Raw genomic sequence first — 6,000 nt, forward strand, 5'->3', positions numbered from 1 at the left:
ATTTAGCAAACTAAAACATGGACCATTACAAAATAGGTTAGTATGAATAATTTTAAAAAGTTCCTTTTGAGGAATTAAAACGCTATGAACTTCCCTAATAATGTGTTTGAATGGAAGAAATAAGCAGTGTGTAGAATAGTACATACAGAATGCTACCGTTTTTGTAAGAAACTTGATGGATCAATTTCCTTATTTTCTATCTCTGGAAAGATACATATGAAAATGATAGCATTGGCTGACTTTTAGGTAGGGGGATTAAGTGTTTGAGGACAAGTGCGGAAGGGAGAATTTTATATTCCTGTGGGGAAATGATTGCATAAATTTACCCAGTTTTCACACATTCCAGCTCTACACATGTTGGCCATGCCCTAACACAATGATTCTGGGTTTGACCATGTGACTTGTTTGGGCCAATGAAACAGCAGTACATTGACACATACAGAAAACTAATAAGGAACTTGCACATTTTTACTTCTCTTTTACCCCTACTACCCTCATGAAATGTTGCCTGTAGGCATGTGAGAGACAAATGGAGAAAATTTGATTAATCACAGCCAAGGCTATCCTGAAAAAATAGCCCTCAGCCAGAGGCCACCAATTGAGTACAGATTCATGACTGTGTATAGGCTTGATCATCCTAGTCAGACCAAGATCAATGAACAAGACTATGCAGATATCTTGTAAATTCCGAGAAAATGAAATAGCTGTGGTTTTAGGTATCTAGATTTTCAGGTGTTTGGTTACACAGCAATATTAGCTGATAAAATATTATTTTAATGATAAAATGTGTACCTTGTAGAAGTTTTATTGCTCAAAAATAAAAATAAATTAAAAATGCAACTGGAAACAGTATAAATATACAATTTTTCATCTCTCATCTATCATATAAGTAGAACACTTTTATAATGTGACTTTTCAGCATCACACAACTGGGAAAAAATTGTCACAAATATTGTTGGTAAAAACCTACATTTTGAAAATAGTTTCCACAAAGAATTTTGGGCATATGTATAAAAAAAATTTGATAATCTTACAGAGTCTTAGACCTGGAAATACCACTTACAATTTGTATAAGGATAATAATCTTTGATGTTTACAAAGTCATAGTTATAAAGATTTTTATCATAAAAGTATGTTTAAATGGGAAATATAGTATATGATATGAAGAATAAAACACAAAATGCCAAATATATTATACAGTAAACTTTCTATCGTCCTGTACTCTTAAAGGTATATAATAAGGAATAAAACGTGTACCAAGGTAAAACAAATTCTACTTTTTATAGTTCTTATAACCATTAATTAAACAATTTGATCTGAAGCATTTTCATATTCTCTAGTCCCTCCTCAATTTAGTCACCACTAAATCTGATTGGAATTGATAATTATATTTATCTAACCCTTCCCTTTTATGAGCACTTTGAAATAGAAAAGTTGCCTTATTAATTTCCATAAAGCTATTAGGGAGAAGGGTTGGTACACATTAGGGGTTAAATAAGTATTCAATGAATAGATGGATAAATGGAAAATTACAAGCTAAAGGAGTTCAAGAGAACAAGAGATTTTTACAGTCCAGTTTTCTGACTGGAAATTGAATAAAGAAGGTAAAAACTGAGTTTTACCGTTTATAAGATTTATGAAGATAAATGTTATACTAAATATCATGATAATAATAATAGCTAACAATTACGGAGCACTTACTAAATGGCAGGCACAATTACAAACACCTTATAACTTGCTTAATTATCTCTGCAATTTAATGAGGTCAGTACAAGCACAAACATTGTATTCTCTTTTTAATTGAAGAGGATGGGGCACAGAGAGATTAAAAAGCTTGTTTATATGGCTATGAGACCCCAAAAAAGAGTTGGGAGGTCATCAGAGGGGTCTCATTTATGTATGCCTCAGCAGGGTCCCAGACACAGCCAAAGTAGATACAACCCTAGGTACTGGTTCTCCTGAGGGCTACAGAGATCCATAGGTTCTGTGGTCATGGCAGATGGCTCTGGAGTTCAGTGCCACGTCAGTTGGCCCTCTTTGGAGTTTGTGTTCCTGAGTGTGATGGAGCTGAACTCAGATGTGACCTTTCTACACATGCCTCTTCTGTCACTTTTACTGTACCTGTGGTTGGTACTGGGGTTGGTGTATACTCAGGAGACTGGAACTCCTACCTCTGGTTTATTGGACTTACCCTAGTCAGCTGAAAGGGAGGCAAAGGTCAACTACCACACCAGGGAGCCAAGAGTGCCTACAACTGCCAAGTAGGAGAATTGCATCCACCATCCACGTGGAATCTAAGCCCCCTCTTGATATAGAGGTGGAGTGGACATAACCATTCCAGGGTCCACAGGATGGAGGAATAGAGTATGGATTAGAGTGGACTTACTGATATTATACTATGGAACTGTTGTGATTAGTGATGAAAGAAATTGTAGCATTGATGTGGAGAAAGTGGCCACGGTAGCTTGTTGTGGGTAGGGAGAGGGAAGAAGAGATGTGATATGGGGGCATTTTCAGGACTTGGAGTTGTCCTGGGTGATATTGTAGGGACAGATGCTGGACATTGTATGTCCTGACATGGCCCACTGGGTGATCTAGGGGAGAGTGTAAACTACAATATAAACCATTATCAATGAGGTGCATCAGTGCTCCAAAATGTATTCACCAAATGCAATGAATGTCCCATGATGATGAAAGAGGTTGTTGATGTGGGATGACTGAGGTGAGGGGGGTGGGGGGTATGTGGGGTGAGGGGGGTGGAGACTTCTTATATTTTTTTGAATGTAAAATTTAAAAAAATAGAGAGAGAAAAAAAAGCTTGTCTAAGATTACACTGTGTGATGGTGGAGGTTGGGTTTGAACCCAGGTATTCTGGCTCTAACATTTCTACTCTAAGATTCTTAGAAAAGAAAAACATTCTAAACAGTGGAATAAAGGAGTAAAGTAATGTACAAAGACACAAAAAGCATTCAGGTTTGTAGAGAGAGATTTTAACAATTTGCAGAGACAGTGACTATCTACTCCATGAGATGTGAAATTCTGTCTACTGGGAAATTCACATAGAATGTGATAACATACCAATTGAAAAGGCAAGTTGAAATCAATATTCAGAGACTTTAAAAAACTATCAAATGGGATAGTCAAATGGGATAGTCAAATGGGAGACATTTGAAAAATTGAGTGAACTGTATAAATACATTATTTAAAATTATACCTACACAGATAATTCACATCTAGCAAAAACAAAACAAAACAAAACAAAAAACCCACATTGATTACAAGTAATTTAATATTTTGAAAACTTCAGAAAGAAGTACAAAGAATAAAGCTGTGTGAACAGATTGGGGCATCTGTTGAACTCTTAATTAAAAATTTTAGTTTTGAATTTTATGAACATGTTTTCTTCTCAATATTTTTATCATCCTTCATATGTTTGCACATCTGTTTCTTATCTGCTTTTAAAACCACACATGACACAAATATTGAATTAAATTACAGATGCATATTTTAAATAATCCATTCACCAATATCGTTTATACAAAATGTCAGGGAAAATGAATTGATGAGAAAATCCTGTGCCTCACATCTTTATTTGGCTAGGATGCAGTATTAATATATATGGGAGACACGTTTGATGAGTAGGCAAGTCAAATATTTTAAACCAATGTTTATAGGGGTCTATATTTTTAAGGTATTTCTATCTGATATGAATATAAATATAACAGTTACAGGGAAACTATGGCTAAAACCAAAGGAATCTAATTAGGCTTACATGCAGAATTTTTTCGGTGACCTGAATCATGGTTTTAAAATATTCCTTATTCGCTCAATTCACAAATTTTATTGAGTGCTAATTATCTATCAGGCAATTGTGTCTTGATTCCCATCACATTTCTGCCATTTATTAGCATACTAGATATTACAGATTATGCTATTACTAGCAGTTTAATACTGAGTAATCTCTCTAAATATTCTGAGCTTCAGTATACTTTTTCTAATATGAGAATATATTATACAGTTTTTCAGTTGAAATGATCCATGACATGACAGATGAGAATATGTATATATTAAAATTAAGAATATGTATATATCTTGCTAGTAGTAGTAATAGAATTATAACTAATTTGTTTTAGTATTCATACAACCCATCTCCTTTTAGCCAGGATATTTACTATGTTGGTATTGTTACAAATCCATGTTTAAAATGAAGGCATTCTACTCCTTACAGTTAAATTTACTTTAGTAAGTAAATGTACAGACTTCCCTTATTTTGTTGATAGCATGTTGTTCTTCTTTAAAACATGGTCAGAAATATACTAGTTCCATCATTAATTTTTTAAAACATTTCTTTTAAATCTTTTTTAAAAGATTTATATTTCCTTGGGGAAATAATAGATGTCACTCCGTTAATGCACCAACTACACTAAAGGGGGCTCTAATTAGTGGCATCTCATTTACAAAACGGGTCCATGCAAACTACTGACTTAAGCTGCATTTTGATGCTGACAGTCTCCGCAACAAGGAAATGTAAAAACACGATGTGAAGATGATAGTGAATGCAATATAAAAATTGCCACAGCAAGCACCTTGTCAATCTGATGCTGACAGGCCAGACATATTGATTGGTTGGTGCTGGCAGAAGATTAAGTAGGCAGGACACGGAGCCAAGTGTAGGTGGATAATACAGTCCATATGGTAGACTTCTTTTATTTAAAATTATGCACCGATCTGGAATGACTGCTATTTGGGTTTGTGAGTTTAACTCATGATGACTGTAAAATGGAAATTGCCTGTAAGTCCCTACTAGAAGTAGCAATAAAGTTACATTCAGCCTAAGGTACTTAAGCAAAATTGCAGTCACTAGTAATAGAATTTGTCGCTATCTTTGCCATTGTAGATAAATCCATCTTTTTGGTATTGTGACCATTGAAACATAAAAATTAAACCTCTTAACATGGTCAGGCCTTTTGTACTAAATGTTAAAAGCCATTTATGATTGCTATCTGGAAGCTATTTCTAACTGTCACTTCTTGGGGGAAGAAACAATTTTTAAGTATCTCAGAAGTTTTATTTACAGCTAATGGGATACTCCATAGTAGAGAGATCATGAATTGATTTATGAAAAGAGCTTATAGAGCCCGTGGTTGGGCTCTGTGCCTTCTGTCTGAGAGTATTTTGCTTTTATTATTGTTGCTAATGCATTAGATGAAGACACTTTTGTTGATGATAAACTTAAAAGACACTTACTTTACTTACATGTTTGTGGAGGATATCAGAACAGAATTTTATTGAATGGCTTGGCCGTGTATCAATGACAGCATCTGCATTAGTCAGAGTTCTCTATGGAAATAGAATCAACAAGAGATATCTGTCAATAGTATGTAATTTTATAAGAGTTTTTCACATAACTGTGGGGATGCACAAGTCCAGGTTCTGCAAGCAGGCTACAAACCAAGGCTCCAATGAAAGTCCAGTGAAGGTCCTTGGTGAGTGTCTGGGAGACTGACTGTCCAGAAACGAGCTGGACAATTCTCTCTGAATGCTGAAATCCCTTCCCCTTTTAAGGCATTCAACTGATTGGATAAAACATCACTCATTGCTGACAGCAATTTCCCTGGTTGATGTAGATGTAATCAGCTATCTATGCAATAAAGTCACTGGTGACTGAAGTCCATAAATGTCCTTGTATTACAATCAGCCCAGTGCTTGCTTGACCAAACAACTGGACAGAATTACCTGGCCAAGATGGCACATTAGCCTAACCATCACAGCATCAAATATTTTTGCTTCCTTCAGACTATTTAGGGAATTAATGTAAAGTAGTAAATAAGTCTTTGAATTCTAGCATCTAAGATACTATGCCTTGGAATCAATGTTAGTTAGTTTTACCAAGCAAAATGAAGTACAGACTAGAGGTAATTATTCAAATAGTATATATGTGCTTCCTATTGGTTTGTGTAGGAAGTTCTGGTTAAAATTAGTAGGGTTCGGGGAAATTAG

The 6,000-nt window shown here is 35.0% G+C and overlaps 1 long non-coding RNA gene across 1 annotated transcript in view; it reads right to left on the minus strand.

Moving 5' to 3' along the window:
* The window catches only part of LOC131278619 (uncharacterized), a 113,397-nt gene extending 108,056 nt beyond the window's left edge, over positions 1–5,341 (minus strand). Inside the window, exon 1 of the long non-coding RNA XR_009186001.1 lies at positions 5,257–5,341. This is a non-coding gene — a long non-coding RNA (uncharacterized lncRNA). The remainder of the gene's footprint in view (positions 1–5,256) is intronic.
* Between the last annotated feature and the right edge of the window lie 659 nt (positions 5,342–6,000).

This window comes from Dasypus novemcinctus, chromosome 5 (genome assembly GCF_030445035.2).
Source record: "Dasypus novemcinctus isolate mDasNov1 chromosome 5, mDasNov1.1.hap2, whole genome shotgun sequence".
Classification (NCBI taxonomy): Eukaryota; Metazoa; Chordata; class Mammalia; order Cingulata; family Dasypodidae; genus Dasypus; species Dasypus novemcinctus.